Raw genomic sequence first — 17,233 nt, forward strand, 5'->3', positions numbered from 1 at the left:
TTAGGAAAAATATGCAGATAAGTTATAAGATTATACTCACCTGGTGTAGCAAGGAAAGGCAGTGTAATAGAATTGAGCAGTGTTTGTGGTTGAGACGTGAAGGACACGTCCCTGAAGTATTTATAAGGTTGGAGCTGGCCATTATTTTGGTGTAGTGTGTGACAGGATACACCTACACGTATTGAGGTTATGAGTTGGAGGCGTGAATGCGACCATAGGTACCCTTATGTTAGATGAGACAGAGCAGCTCATGGTGTCCTATAGGTTTAAGGAAATTAGCATTACGCTCGTCCATAATTACTTGATGCACTTTAGTGGTAGGTCGAGAGAGACTACCTGTGGTTTCAGCGTCCGATCGAGTGGAAATGGATTGCCACGTGAGCAAACTGATCAGCTGCAATACACTAAAGATATGAAATAAATGTGCTATCCTATGCTTTAAATATTAATAGAGTGAGTGTTAAATAAGTACATTCACTAGCAAAGTAAATAAGTAATATAATGGCAGACGTAAAACATTATTTTAGCTCAGCATAAATACACTTCAAAGTAAGTAAGTACCTAATTGCAGATGTGGAACTGACAACAGCAGAGGACCAATAAGTGGATTTAGTAGTCAACTAAACGTAGTGTGTTTTGAACACTCACAACTGTACTATTACCAAAAGTTACTCACATGTACAAAGAAGCTGAGAATACAACTACTAATCAAATATACTCATACTATCTCTAAGAATAAGGCAATCGAAGATGAGTCAGCTAAGTGAATAAAATATAAATGTATCAGGAATGTACCGAGCATTGGTTCAGTGTTCCGGCCCAGAAATAATAAATTCAGATTAAATATGATTTATGATTGTATGCCTTAGGAGCATAAATTTTCTCTAGTACATGACTAAAGGCGTTTCGAGCCATTTGTTTAACGATTTTATCACAGTTAAGTAACCGTAAGAGTAAAAATTGAAGAAGTTCTGTTAACTTGTTCCAGCAAAATATTGAAGGATAAAATGTATATATCCCCATTTCATTGTGACCCACCCATAGATATTAAGTGAACAGAGTCTGAGGCACTCTTTTTGTTTGTTCTACAGGACAAACCAGATAATGGCAGCCTGGTAGCTGCGTGAAAGCGTGGAGTGACTTGGACACAACTCACAGTGACCCCTCCCCTTTCCCCAGGTAATTTAGAGAGAACGTGAAGGACGCACACCATAGCAACTTCCCCTCCTCTACCCTTGTGAATGGAAGTGTAGGACGCCAGCCAAAGCGGCTACAACCACGTGTGTAAAAATAATGTGTGAACTTTTCTTTCAGGTTTAGAAAAGACTGCTAAGAGATAATCATCTGTTTATGTATCATGTTATTTTCTTTGAATTTGTGTATGTAAAAATGTATTTAATGGATCTAAGATTTTCATAATTTTTCAATTTGTATGTGTCTGTTTGTCTAAGGCAATATGTATGCCAATATATTTCATTGACTTTGCTTAAAAATTCGAGTAATGACATTGTTTAAAAGGCAGTGAACATGCCAACAATTTAAATAATTAATGTAGGTAATCAGTTTTCTTTTAATGTTTCTACATATTTACATTTCAATTTTGATTTTTCATAGGGAGTTAAACTGTAATCTTGCTTCCCTTTTTGTAATTAAATTTTTTTAAATTCATTAACATTCATAAACAAAAAATTTAAGTAGAGGGTGATGTAGGGAAGAAGCCTACTCACGCTGTAGTAAATTCACATCAGTTTCCATTGTGTGCCAGCCAGTCTGCTGTAACTAGCTCTGACGTCATAAATGTTGCGCAATACCTTAAAAATCAAGCAAATGACCTAGAACTTTTCTAGCATGTCAGGAATAATACTAAATTAATATGTGTTGAATATCAGTTCGATAACTTAAGCCATTTCCGAAATTTGGACGTTTTTCTGTAAAAATCATTGGCGCAACAGAAAAGAGCTAGAGACTTCAAATTTATATTTAGATTCATCTTTCATAATGATTTAATAAAAACAGTACTTTGGATTCCACAAATTAAGATTTTAGTGGAAATTCATGATTTTGTGGCTTTCGTCTCAAAACTGAAGGAAGCAAGATAGATTAAGTAGGCTAGTAAATAAGGCTAGGATGTTTAGATTTAAATAGGTTGGAGGTCCGCTATGACTATGAAGATGTGAAAAGTTTCTTTTGAATGCCTATAAAATTATAGCGATAGCGGATCTCAAAAGGGACAGTTCAGAGCTCATGTGCTGCGTGCAGGGTAATTAAATTAATTCTCTCGCCCAAAATATTTAACTTAACCACGTCAAAATTTTATTATCAATACTTACCTGCGTGCTGAATGCACATTTAAATTAAGAGCTTCATCGGCTATCAGCAAAAGAAGCTATAATTTATTATGTAACTTGAAGTGGTGCGTTACTAGCCCAGCGGCTAGTCGGGAGAGCCGATTTGATCAGGCGTACACTTAGCCGTCCGCACTGCGGCTTTATGTATAAGAACGCTGTGCGAGGAAGCAAGGCCCCAGTTCTCTCCAGACGCTGAATAACACGCCATCTGTGTCGGCAGTCGCGTCGCGTCGGTATCACTGCTACTAACAGCCTCGGATGCCGTATTCAGTTACTCGTGATGCGCGGAACCAGGAAATCATTTCAAGTGAAGTGTTAATTCTGGGATGATTTTCATTATCTAGCTTCAGTGTGCGTATTGTCGTATTTTCACGTGCCGTCGCGGGACAGACATTCTACCAATAATTTAGCGTGGCATTTGATGAAATACTCTCATCAAATTATGGCGAGCATTCTTTTTAATATTTAATTCGGACATTTATAGTTGCATCAGCGCATTAGACTCTGAACTGCTCTGTTAGTTAGGTTGTAGGGATACTTGTGTTTTTTTATTTGTGACTTTGAGAATATACTCAACTATTTTGGAAAATCGTTTTTGATTAGAAATCCTGGACAATCTCATAATTCCTCAGAGCTATAAGCTGCAGCTATAATATTATTCTCAGATGAAGTGGGCACTAGGAACTCTAATTACAGGCTTCACGTTTTGTTAAATCACTTTCTGGGGGCAAAAAAGTAAATATATAGCCAGTGTTGAGAACGGCGAAAGACAGCATTAACAACATTCTAAAAGCCAGAAACTGATTCAACATTCGAGCTTTTATACAGCAACAATATTTTTCTCTTACATTCACTCGCCGTCCCACAAGTTACTATAGTAATTGTCCTTAGGACTGGCGACCGTAATTTCCCCCAAATCTCAAATATCTAATTACCACTAGTTGATTGTTAACGTAACGGCTGCACATTTACTTCCTTTATTAACTTTACCCCTATTTCAAAATTAATTTCCACCAGTTTCATTAGCATTTTTCCTTTCATTTAGATGTAACCCTTTCCTCCCTCTTTACCGACAAATTAACCTCGGTGACGATTGCTTTTCCCAAATTTCCATTAGGTACATGCGGTTTAATTTTTCACTGTCATTAAGGTCGATAAGTGACGGGGCGGTTACAGTATTGTTAAGCTCAATACGGGGACCATACCCTAACCATGAAAAACATCTTACAGTAACACCACCTACACTGTACTTCGCTGTCGAAATACACTTGGTAAGCAAATTTTTCCAAGCACTCACCAAAGCCAGAACATTTCATCAGATTGCCACTCCAGATCACTCGTTTCCATTCATCCACTGTCCAGTGGCGTGATACGTACATCGTCACATAGCATTGACCACAGAAACGGATGGCTTATCAGCTGCTAGACAATTGTACCCTGTGCCGGCCGGTGTGGCCAAGCGGTTCTAGGCGCTTCAGTCTGGAACCGCGCGACCGCTACGGTCGCAGGTTCGAATCCTGCCTCGGGCATGGATGTGTGTGATGTCCTTAGGTTAGTTAGGTTTAAGTAGTTCTATGCTCCATGGGACTGATGACCTCAGATGTTACGTCCCATAGTGCTCAGAGCCATTTGAACCGTTTTGAACAATTGTACCCCATTCTTTGTAACTCCGTAAGCACAGCTGTTGTGCTAGCTGGACTGCTGATAACACTTTTCTTCCGCTGATTTCATGCGATTTCTACAGCCACCCTCCACAATGATCGACGGTCGCTGTCTGATAGTCCATGATGTATGCTTGGTCTCGGTTTAGGTGCGGTTGTACTTTCATGTTTCCACTTCGCAGTCGCACCACCAACAGTCGATACTGGCAGCTTTAGAATGGTTGAATTGCTCCTAATAGATTTGTTATTCAGCAGACATTCACATTCGAAGTTACTGAGCTGTCCTCAACAACCCATTCTGCTGTAAATGCGTCTGTACTGACAACCCAGTACTCCCCACCCCATTTTGTACTGGCGGGACCGCCTCTCGCGGCATCTAGCGGTCAGTTTCACATTACATAGGAGCGTCCAGATACTTTTGATCTAATTGTTTAGTGCCGTTTATGTCCGAGGAGAATTTTGACTGCCACAGCACATAAAGACAAACAACAGCTAAAGTGTAGTGCAGCTTGTAATCTTCTATTCAAGTATTCCGCAAAAACTGAGTACATAGTTGAGGCCCGTGGCCTCCAATTAAACTATTATACTTAAGTTAAAATCTTCTGGGTTGTTAGGCCGCGTCATATTTCTGGTACCGCGCGCCGCGGAATTTGAAGCCGCGCCAGACGTCATAGACGTCGATGACCCGTAGAGGTCTCTGCACCATCGCGCCGTAAGCTGTGGCGGCGCGCGCCTCTTGGCCCGCTTGTAGTGTGAGGGCGCCACCGTGGAACACCCGGTCCCAGCGGCCAATAACGGCGCCCCCGATAGCATACAAAAAGCGCCTGCCTCGCGCTCAGCCAGCCCCCCTTTTCGTTTTCCCCCCTTTTCGTATTTTTCCTCTCCTCCCTCCTTGTTTTTCCCCCTCCCGCAGGTCCCCCCCCCCCCCATCTACCTTTGGCTCGGGAGTGTCATCTTTGTGCTGCCACTTTCGTGCAGTGTTCTACAGTGAGTGTTCTACAGTGCATGTTTTACAGTGAGTGTTCCGTGTTGTGTTTTTTGGGACTTCTTGCGAACGGCCATCATACTGTCGCTGGGTGTGCCTTTTATCTCTTGCGAACAGAAACCAGATTGTCGCCATGTTTTTTAATTGTGTGTCTACTATGTTACTTGTCTGATTCCTGTGTCTTTTATCTACATTGCCACCCCCTTTTGCTTTCTGTTTTCGCTTTCCGCAATTTTACACTTTAAATCACCATTTTATCGCCTGTTTTTCCTTGTTTCTTTCTTCTTCCTTTATTTAAAAAAAGTCTGTAGGCTGTAGAGCAGCATAGTAAGCTGCTGCCAGCCTGCCCGCTTCGGGGGGAATTGAAAATCAATAAAGAAAAAAAGCTCAGCCAGCAGTCTGACATCGCGTGCCTCTCAGGACATAGCGCCTCAGACAGCGTATTGACTTTCGTGTTTCTATTCCAGTGGACGTGGTTGTTTTGTTTGGTTCATTACTCTGTTGTCTGTGCTTGTTATGTCGTAACGTCCTCCGTTGGTTGCGTCCGTCCTCTCCGGTTGTGTTGTTGTTCGCGGGCCGCTCCGCGACTACCCCCCCGATAGTTCCGGTCGCCGTTACAACAATATTTCTTCAAACAGTCGACGTTTCTAGATCTCTGCTACAACTTTCTTCAGGATTTGTGATGTCCACTGTAGATACGGCACTGTCAGAGACGAATGTCACCTTCTCTTTCAAAAGGGAGTTTTCCCCTGTCTGTACTGGAGAAGTGGGATCACTGGGTAAAAATTTTGAGCTACAAGCGTAGGAAAACTCCTTTTTATAAGAAAAGGAGACACTGGCTTCTGACGGTGGGCGCTCTATAGTGGACACCACAAGAGTCCGAAGAAGATCCCAGCAGAGGGGTCAGAACGTCGATTGTTTGAAGGAATATGATGCGGCCTAACAACCCAGATTTTAACTTCAATGATAACAGCCACGAAAGTCTGCAGACTTACATACACTCCTGGAAATTGAAATAAGAACACCGTGAATTCATTGTCCCAGGAAGGGGAAACTTTATTGACACATTCCTGGGGTCAGATACATCACATGATCACACTGACAGAACCACAGGCACATAGACACAGGCAACAGAGCATGCACAATGTCGGCACTAGTACAGTGTATATCCACCTTTCGCAGCAATGCAGGCTGCTATTCTCCCATGGAGACGATCGTAGAGATGCTGGATGTAGTCCTGTGGAACGGCTTGCCATGCCATTTCCACCTGGCGCCTCAGTTGGACCAGCGTTCGTGCTGGACGTGCAGACCGCGTGAGACGACGCTTCATCCAGTCCCAAACATGCTCAATGGGGGACAGATCCGGAGATCTTGCTGGCCAGGGTAGTTGACTTACACCTTCTAGAGCACGTTGGGTGGCACGGGATACATGCGGACGTGCATTGTCCTGTTGGAACAGCAAGTTCCCTTGCCGGTCTAGGAATGGTAGAACGATGGCTTCGATGACGGTTTGGATGTACCGTGCACTATTCAGTGTCCCCTCGACGATCACCAGTGGTGTACGGCCAGTGTAGGAGATCGCTCCCCACACCATGATGCCGGGTGTTGGCCCTGTGTGCCTCGGTCGTATGCAGTCCTGATTGTGGCGCTCACCTGCACGGCGCCAAACACGCATACGACCATCACTGGCACCAAGGCAGAAGCGACTCTCATCGCTGAAGACGACACGTCTCCATTCGTCCCTCTATTCACGCCTGTCGCGACACCACTGGAGGCGGGCTGCACGATGTTGGGGCGTGAGCGGAAGACGGCCTAACGGTGTGCGGGACCGTAGCCCAGCTTCATGGAGACGGTTGCGAATGGTCCTCGCCGATACCCCAGGAGCAACAGTGTCCCTAATTTGCTGGGAAGTGGCGGTGCGGTCCCCTACGGCACTGCGTAGGATCCTACGGTCTTGGCGTGCATCCGTGCGTCGCTGCGGTCAGGTCCCAGGTCAACGGGCACGTGCACCTTCCGCCGACCACTGGCGACAACATCGATGTACTGTCGAGACCTCACGCTTCACGTGTTGAGCAATTCGGCGGTACGTCCACCCGGCCTCCCGCAAGCCCACTATACGCCCTCGCTCAAAGTCCGTCAACTGCACATACGGTTCACGTCCACGCTGTCGCGGCATGCTACCAGTGTTAAAGACTGCGATGGAGCTCCGTATGCCACGGCAAACTGGCTGACACTGACGGCGGCGGTGCACAAATGCTGCGCAGCTAGCGCCATTCGACGGACAACACCGCGGTTCCTGGTGTGTCCGCTGTGCCGTGCGTGTGATCATTGCTTGTACAGCCCTCTCGCAGTGTCCGGAGCAAGTATGGTGGGTCTGACACACCGGTGTCAATGTGTTCTTTTTTCCATTTCCAGGAGTGTATTATGCTTAAGTTCACATCTCAATCAAAGTAACCTGCTCCACACCAGAATCCAAGTAACCTTTAGGAAAGCCTGCTTTATCAACGTACAGTTTGAGAACTCGTGAACCCCATGGAAATTGAACACAGAGACGGAAGTTAAATACTTGTTTCTACGGACAACTGTAAAAATATTTTTACCACCCGGACTTTGCTTGTAAACTGCCAGGATACTGAAACACTACTTCGACGCCGTATCAGCAGAGAATTCTCCACTGTTGTTATATTCTACATGGATATTCGTGACCAGACGGCCATCAGCGAATATGTATTGAGCACTAAGAAATTCGCACAGCAAGCTAGCCCAACATACCATCACAGTTACGAGAGGGCGTGGCACAGGCTGTATTAATCGTTGTCTTATCAGTGTTGGAGTGGAAGTAATCGCACCATAAAAGTAAAAAAAATTGTTCATAATATCATAAATCACTTCGTACGCTATTTGGCATATTTTACTCATCAAAGACACTCAAACTTCTATCACAGCTTACAATGCCACACACATTGGACCGATGCCGGCGACGTGATCATCTCTGAACATGGCGCTACTCCTCCCCATTAAGTTAACCATTCTACCGCCATGGACACCATATAATCAGTGTCCTTAGGTAACACAGTCTGAACAATTTTAATAGTACGAAATGTGACGAATACTTGAATGCTTATTCCTACTAGAATCAGTCAGTGCGAAAATTTTATTTTATCTACTCATCTTCCAAATATTACCATTCTACACACACTGTTTTGTATCCTCCCCACATCGGGGAAACGGATGAGTCCCCGCCCCCTGATGCAAAGGGTCTCCTTTCACTGAAACTGCATCTTCTTTCGCTTTGAACCGAAAGTTTATACAGGGTGTAGCAGAAGGACGTTTGAAACATTTGAAGGCTTGTAGAGGATGAAACTCTGAATGTTTTGTCATCACGGACTCATTGTCAGAAATGTGAAATAAAGTTTCTACAGCCACCACTGGGCTGCTGAAAATCCACACAGTAGACCTGTATTCTCGGTTACCTTGCTAGACTGCACATCTTACCAGATCGTTTGAATGGTGCTTGGTATTTGAACTTTCTGGACAATGCCTTCCCTGAACTTTTGAAGGACGTTCCCTTGCAACTGCGCACTAGTTCATGGTATCAAAACACGCAAATTGATCGTCGGGCCAAGGCGTATCTCACAGACAGCTTCAGGTAGATGGTAGTTGGAGGGGATGCCTACTACCTTCGCCTGCTCGCTCGCCTGACATCACTCCTCTTCTCTTTTCTTCTCGGTCTACGTAACGTCCTTTATGTACCCAACGCCACTAGGAACATTACACGCGCTTATTTAGCGCAGCTTCACAGCCTCTGATACCATCAGAACGGAGCGCTGAATCTTACAGGGAATCAGGCAAACATGATTCGCCGTGGCACATTATGCAAGGAAGTTGATGGTCACAAATTGAACATTTACTATTCAGCAGTGTGAAGCCATAGATTCAGTTTACTTTCTTTGATTGTACTCTACTGTCAGACTGCATTACTCTAGGGCATGTGCGTAGGCCTGTAAAAACTTTATTTCACATTTTCAGTTATAAGTTTCTTATATCAAAACGTTCAAAATTTTACCATCTACGTCCCAAAATTTTAAAACGTCTTTCTGTTACACGCTGTTAATGCGTAACTTTCTAGAAGGTTCGAGGAGTGACGTTGTCACCTCCATGTGGAAATTCTTCCGTCCACGTCCGTAAGTCACGCCACCTCGTCCGTCATCGCCTCTCCCCACCGGGCTGTTCTTCCTCACGACCCTTTGAACAATCTAAAACATGGCTTCTTTTTAAATAATCCTAAGTTATTGACAAAATTTACATTCGAGGAACGGGCACGGTCAGTGAAATGAAACATCACTGTCACGTTTCATTGTTATCATCTAAGCAAACCTGGAGTAGTCAGATAGTCAAGGAAGCGATTTTCCGTTGACGGTGAAGTCATTGAGACTGAACGCAGGCTTATATTCGTGAAGATGAGGCAGAAAATAGATTTTAGTTGGCGGTAATCACAGTATTTGTAAGAAGGGCTTTAGGAAAAGCATGATGACAGTCAGTACATTAAGCACTGGCTTACCGGACAGACAACCTGGCAGTGTTATCATTGACAAACTGCCTATTGGCTTCTGTCTCGGGTTCTTCGGCCGACGTTCATCTAATGATTTTTCTGACGTTTCGCCAGCACGAGTGGCTGGCATTGTCAAAGCTTCACCCTCCATTGCCTGTGGTGAACTGGAGCCGAGCTCGCGGGCGCAGGCTATATGTACCTGGCGCGCCAACGTCCGAGGGCTTCTCCGCGGTCATTTCCGGTGCGGTTCTCCTCTTGCTACCTGCGACGGTCGTTCGCTGCAGTACGGGAAGCCAGGATCCGTTGACCTTAAGGCTTTCCTCTTTCTTGTTCAAACTGTTCGCGTGTTTTTGTATTTCTACAGAAAAATCATTAGATGAACGTCGGCCGAAGAACCCGAGACAGAAGCCAATAGGCAGTTTGTCAACAAGTGGCCACGGAGGCCTCAACAATTTTTTAGTGTTATCATTCTTTGTAAGCACGGTTCGGCGCATTTGCTCGATGGAATAAAATATGACCATTGTTGTTTGCAGTGAGTAACCTTCCAGATGAATCACGTTTCCTGATCCAAGGGACAGATGGGAATTGCTGTACTCAACAACAAATGTAGGGAAACAATGGCGAACTGTCGCTGAGAAAGAACTGCAAGGTAGAGTCAGCGTTATAGTCTTGATCTCTTAATTCAAGAGGAAATCACTCCTGGTCTTTTTTATAGGGCACTATTGTCAGAGTTTACTTCTATCCACGCGCAACGTAATATCATCCTAGTGATGGTCGGATCATTAGCGTAACAATATTCTTTGGCCTCTGACACCTAGCATTGACCGAAGGTAGGTGCAAGAACATGATCAGGACTTAAAAGTGTTTTCTTAGATTTCTAAATCTCCCTGTGTTAATTGAACATGGGTAACATCATTTCCATTGTAATTTATGCTTTGTGAACCCTCCACAATACAATTCTTATATTCCAAACAGAATTTCTGTCAGAATCCTCGCTTAAAGACATACCCACTTACGCGGAACGTGGTACGAGAGTCACTGAGGAAACTGTTGACGAGACCACAGCTAACATGTAGGAGACATCACCAGTCACTCCTCTGTTGACGCTTTGTGTCGACTAGCGGACCACATCTGTATACAGTGTACCTCAGACTGGTTTACGTTATTGGACCGAGATAATGGTTATATCTTTCTGAACTGTGTATGCACAGGCTTCATTGGCGACTCACTAACTTAAGACGACCTTGCGTGGCACGGTTGTGATCGTTGTATGGATCGTTTGTGTTTCACACTGTGTAAAAAAGGAGTTAAATTTCGCAAGAACAACCTCAACAAGGATGTGAAGCACTGCTAGCCTGAATCAGTGTTACTTTCTCTAGCCGTTGTATCTGCTGTATATATTAATGTGTAAAACAATATTTTTACTTGATAGTTTAAACTTCATATGACCAGTATTTCCGACACATCTTTCCAGTGTTTCTGTAATAACAGCATCGTAACGTACTTATCTTGTAGTGGTGGCAAATGAACTAAATTGTTTATGATCCAATCACGTTAATGTTACCACCACCTATTTTCGACGTCAGTGTACAACAATCATTCACAGAGGACAGCATTAGCAACCGTGGGTATGTAAAGCGTGATGGGGAAAGGGGAAAAGAGACGGGGGGGATAAGGCAATGCAGTCGTTGTCATAATGAGTAATGCGAAATGGAGGGATTTATCTGACGTCCAGAAGGCCATGATCATTGGCTTTCGGGCTAAGGGTGGAAGTACATCCGAAACGGCTACGTCAGTAAACATTCTGGGTGTCACCTGGGTGAAAGTATATCGTGCATTGCAAAATGGCGCTATCAAAAACTGGCGACGAAGCATCTGTGGTGCACCAAAGGTCATAGATGAAAGGGTGACCAACGGCTGTAGAGATGTGTAAGGGCGAATAGAAGTTAAACTGTTGAGGAACTGACAGTCCATGTAGCCCAAGGGGCTACCAACAGTGTCTCCTCAACGACGGTTCAGCGAACGTTGCTGCGTGTGGGCCTCCATGGCAGGCGCCTGGTTCATGCAGTGCTGACTGCTGTTCATCAGCGACGAACGTCGACTTCGCACCTCAACTGGATGTCCACGAGGTGGCGGTAGGTGGCCTTTTCAGATGAATCACATTTTATGCTACTTTGGACAGATTGACGGTGGCCCTGAAACAATCGTCGGTAGAGTCCAGGCCGGAAGAGGCAGCGTTATGGTCTGGGGAATGTTTTCGTGGGATTCTCTGGGTGCTCTCGTCATTCTGGAACGCACAGTAGATCGACACAAGCATGAATCTATCCTTCGGGATCCCTAGAGGCAGTTTTTTTCTTTTGTTTTCGGCAGCATGGTATCTACCTGGTGGTTCGTACAGCGCTAGGATGAGTTTGCTATACTCACCTGGCCACCAAACGACTCGGATTTAAACCCAGTCTGCAGGGCCACCTCGATCGGGCTATTCACGCCATAGATCCTCAACCGAGAAACCTAGCGCAGCTGGCCACGACAGTGGAGTTGGCATAGCTCCACATTTCTGTCCGTACCTTCCAGAAGCTCACTAACTCCCTTCCTGCACGTTCGTGGTGTGAAAGATGATTACTCAGGATTTTAACAGATCGTCACAGTAATGTGACTAGACCGTGTAGTTGTATCATTATATAAAAATACAAAACATTTTAAAGGAATCCTCTGTCAATCAGGAGTCATCAAAAATAGCCTATTTTACTCGTCTCCAAAACTGCTTTTAATATCTACCAGGCCATATCGCTAAAGCAGCGTACATCCCTACGCCTGAATTCATGATAAGCACTCAATTGGTAACCTACGTCGTAGCCATGCTGAGGTTTATAGTGGGTTGAACAATTTCCGTGTACAGGTACACAATCTGGTACTGATTTCTGACAGTGCTCACTCATCTATGTTGTTCTGCCGTTGATGCCCCATTACGCATAATAACGCTCACCAATTACAGTGCTGACCAGGAAAATTACAACACCAGAGAACGTAGAAAATAACTAAGTTTTAATTATTGCGCGTATACAGTACAGTAATCAGAAATCGTGATTAAGTTTATAGGTAATGAGGAGTATATAAGGCTCGAAATTTAGTATACAGAACTGCCATCTCTGACAGCAGCAGCAGCCCTAACCTGGGTGAGAATCACATCTAACTGATCATGGATTATTGATATGGCCACGTCATTACATGCTGCTTCAATTCCATGACAGTGTTCCTGAGCCGTAGTGGTTACAGAGCGATGTTGTGCCATTCTCTCGGCTTCCCCTGGCCAGATGTATTCAACAGGGTGACAGATCCTGTGAATACGCTAGCCAGGACAACAGTCGAAAACCCTCTGTACAAACAGCATAGGTAATATTTGTAGTGTCACGTTAGTTATGGATAAGTCATCGACCTTAATAGATCGGAAATATCATGCCTGCTGTCCGAATTACCGACTGTGTGAATCAGAGGCGATCGTGTTGTGTGCCCAGTAGTATCACGTACAGTATGGCGCATGCTGGGTCTGGTAGACGATGATAATTGCAATCGGTAAAGTTAGTTCTCCTCGTAACTTCTACAGGCGCATATGTACATTGTGATGGTGTTTGCAGAACTGGAACTTGTCCGAAAAGACGATGTGTTCTCACTCCTGTGCCCATTGTCGTCGTTGAGCGCACTAGACGTTCTCTAACTTTCTGTGCGGATACCTTCATTGCTGCAAAGCCCAAGGTACGTGAAGTGGCTGTACATTCCGTAATGGTCAAGATGAGTATAAGGTTGCTCGCTCAAGCGCTAGCTGCGTGGTGTCACTGAGATTCTACATGACTGTGTGTATGGCCGTCCTTTACCCACTGATCTTATATTAGCATGACAGTGGTAGTATACAGATCAACGCGATAAGCAACATCGTGGAACGATAGACTGCAGTCTTCATAGGCCGTGATCCTGCCCCTTTCGATCTCTGACACATGCTAGTAGATGTTTCTCCCTCTTTCACTACTTGTAATACGAGCTATACAAAAATAACAAACAATCAAATGCGATTTCTGAATGTGGTATTCGCTACATACTCTTTCCTTATATACAGAATGTAGACGGCTTTATGCCCACCCACTTCTTGCGAATGTGCTAAAATGCTAATCATTGACAATGCAGAATACATAGAGGAAGTGGTGGTAATATGGACCCCCAGTTTGTTTTTCAATAAAATATTGTACACTAATACAATAATAGTACCTTAATTGATGTAGTTATACTCTACTGACAGTTAACTAAGATATTGATTAAATCCCTTAAAATTTCAGAATATATTTATTATTATTTTGTTTCCCAGAGATGATAAATTTGACTACGAACAAGATATGCAGTTAATACGGCTCTCATGGTGTTTGTAATATGAACCCCAGTACATTTTAAAAAATTTTTTCTGCAAGAAAAACGAAGAATTGCATTTTAATTAAAATACATATTTATTATGAAATATAAAAACACAAAAGTACAAAGTAGCACAGCAATAGTGACAGAAGTCACAAACATAGTCCTCTTTCGCCGCCCCCGCACATTCGTCGTGAGCCCATAAAGAGCGCATTAGGCATTGCACCCATAATTCGACACGAACATCATTTGAAAACTTCCCGTTACAGAATAGGCAAAGAGCATCGTCTTTATCTGGCTGGAGTTCACCAACCAGAAGGTCACATGGAGAATCACCAGAACCAGTTGGAGCCCCATGACGTCATCATAAACACAATCTGAGTCATCACTGTCCATTTCTTCTTGCTTAGTCAAAGTTTTCTTTAACTGTCGATTATTATTATTAATGCCTCTTCCACGACCAGATGTACCACGCCCTCTACTACGAGTTTGGGATTGGGTTCCAGAACAAGATGGCTGTGATATGAGTCAAGTTCCTTTTGATAGCTGTTAATTTCCCTCGTCCGCGTCCACGGCCACGAAGATTAACTGCAGCTTTTTTCTCTTCTATGTAAACTTCTAATTCTTTTTACATTTAGATCCTGTCACAAGACTAGCAACACACGGTTTTCGCCCACGAGACGATGTTTTCATTTTCTCAGGTATGGGATCGATATCCCTAGGACACACAGTGAATGAAATTTTAATAGGCTCGTGGACATCAATTTCAATAGCATCAAGGTCCTCTTCAGTCTGAACTCTCTTTTCGGGTTCCTGTTGGTTCGGTTGGTCGGCGGGCGTAGGAATCGGGACTTCTTCCCCAGCGTTGAATTCATCATCTTGAAATATATTTCTTTCTAAGGGATAAATTCCTGTTACCCTAAACCCATTTACTGCATTAATGCCGGCTACACACCGGAGGTAGGCCTTTCCAAAGAGAGACGCTATATCATAGGGTCCAACAGGTTTGCTTTCATGCAGCATCCACTGACGAATATTCTCGCTGTAGTGAGTCTTAAGTGCACCCATAAAAGTACGATCCAGGGGTTGCAGTTTGTGTGTTGTGTATGAAGGCAGTGACAAAATGGTGATGAAGTTTTTTCTTGCCACATCAATCACATTAGTATTCCTTACATGGGAAAAATGACCATCAAAGATGCGTAGAATAGGCGAAGTCTCTGTTGGCTTTGTTTTTTGAACAAAATTTTTCAACCAGTCCGTGAATAGGCTTGCTTGAACTCAATCAGATGTGTGGGCTCTCCCAACTGACCCAGGAGGAGCACTTTTCATAAGAACGTCGGCCATATTCGTTCTCGGGAATGTGAACATCGGGGGAACATAATAACCTCCCGCACTCATCGAATAGATGACTGTTACTAGAGGCCCACGCTCTGCAGCATTCAAAGAACAAATTTGGCGTTTACCTCTGCTTGCAATTACTTGCGGTATCTTAGTCTGAACTACACCAAGGCGTGTTTCGTCGACGTTCCATACACGGTCTTTTGGATATTCATGTTTCTGATATTCAGCATGTAGCAAGTCGCAGAATGAGTTAACTTTCTCATGGGTAAAACCTTTTGCTCGAACATACGACGTTCCGGTTGGCTTTCTAATTCAAAGCTTATCTTGATAACGTCGAAGTAAATGGTCAAGCCAAGCCTTTCCAGCAATTTTATTTCTGAAGTTTGTTTAAATTCCATTCCTAGCTGCAAGTTGAGAGGCCATTTTTCGAACATCCATACGAGTAAAACCATAGAATTTGGCCTCCATATACTGTAAGTAATCCTCTAGTTCGTAATCCTCTAGTTCACTTTCTAGGGCTGCTGGTAGAGCTGGTCTTCTTCCAAGCTTTTTAGTTTCAACATCTGCCATCGGTGAGGTATTATCGTCACACACATACCGGCGCAGAGTTGTTTTTGGCCCAGAAAAATGTTTCGATGCTTTTTTAACTCCCATCGTTTTGCCTACGACAGCAGACACTGCCTCTCGCATTTTGTTTTTATCCCACACCTCCCTTTGGGGGTTGGTTTAGGTGCAAAATTAGTCCCAGGCATCTGAAAACAAAAATAAAAACATTTTACGAACTGCTTATATGGACTCCGGGGTCAACATTACAAGCACCAATGGGGGCCATATTACAGTCACCTACACCTTGTAAACTCGTGTAAACAACTTAAAAACGAAATAATACCACACCTTTTAATCTATTTGAAACTGTTGCCCATACTTTCTAGGTTGCATGCATGATGCTCACAGCTAAGTATTAACCAATAATGGTACGTTAATAAAGTGAAATTCACATACCTCTCAAAGTTTTGAATAGGAGCTTGAAAAATATAGCCTCACTGTCACTCAACCACTGTGCTGGCCTGCTTCAAGCGCTCCTACAGGCCAGTGATAATACTAGAAGACTAGTTCCAGCTATCACCACTAGAGTTCAGATAAATTGTATTAAGATATTAAGGGGGGCCATATTTGTTGCAGGGGCCTTATTACCACCACTTCCTCTATTGGTGCCCAAAGTTAAAGCAACAAACCTCTATTTCCCCGTCCTGTGTCTAACTCACGGTATAACCATACAGACTGTCAACATACGTCCGTACGATCGTGTCCTGCGCGGAAGATGGCATTCCGGTCAATGGACAACCATGCCAACAATGACGTCAGGGCACCTATCAAACTGGGTAGTATTTGCCGGAAGTTCCTACATTCACTATCGCTGTGTATACACTAACAGACGGAGCAGTACGGCATAAGAAGACGCCTAACTCACTCTCTGCATTGAGGAACCATAGGAAGAATGGAAGGAGGACAGTTGCAAACTGATGTGACCCGATGGCTTAATGAGAATCGTTCCGTTGTTTCTCGGACGTGGCGACAGTTCATAGAGACTGGAACTGTATCCTGAAGACCAGGGCACGGCCGACCACGTGTGACATCACAAAGAGAAGAGGACCATTATTTGGCTGTAAAGACACGATGGTACCGCCTTAGTACTGCACGGCAACTGGCATCTGACCTCGCAGCTTCCACTGGGCGTGTTGTATCGAGGTAGACAGTGTACAGAAGGCTTCGGCAGAGTGGTCTTCATAGCCGGGGACATGCTGTATGTTACCTTTGACTCGTCTTCACAGAAGGGAACGTCTAGAGTGGAGTTGTCAACGTGCCAGCTGGATAGTAGAACAGTGGGTCAGTGATTTTTTTTTTTTTCACAGATGAGTCCCGATTAGGTCTGGAGAGTGATTATCGA

Source organism: Schistocerca nitens, chromosome 1 (assembly GCF_023898315.1).
Source record: "Schistocerca nitens isolate TAMUIC-IGC-003100 chromosome 1, iqSchNite1.1, whole genome shotgun sequence".
NCBI lineage: Eukaryota > Metazoa > Arthropoda > Insecta > Orthoptera > Acrididae > Schistocerca > Schistocerca nitens.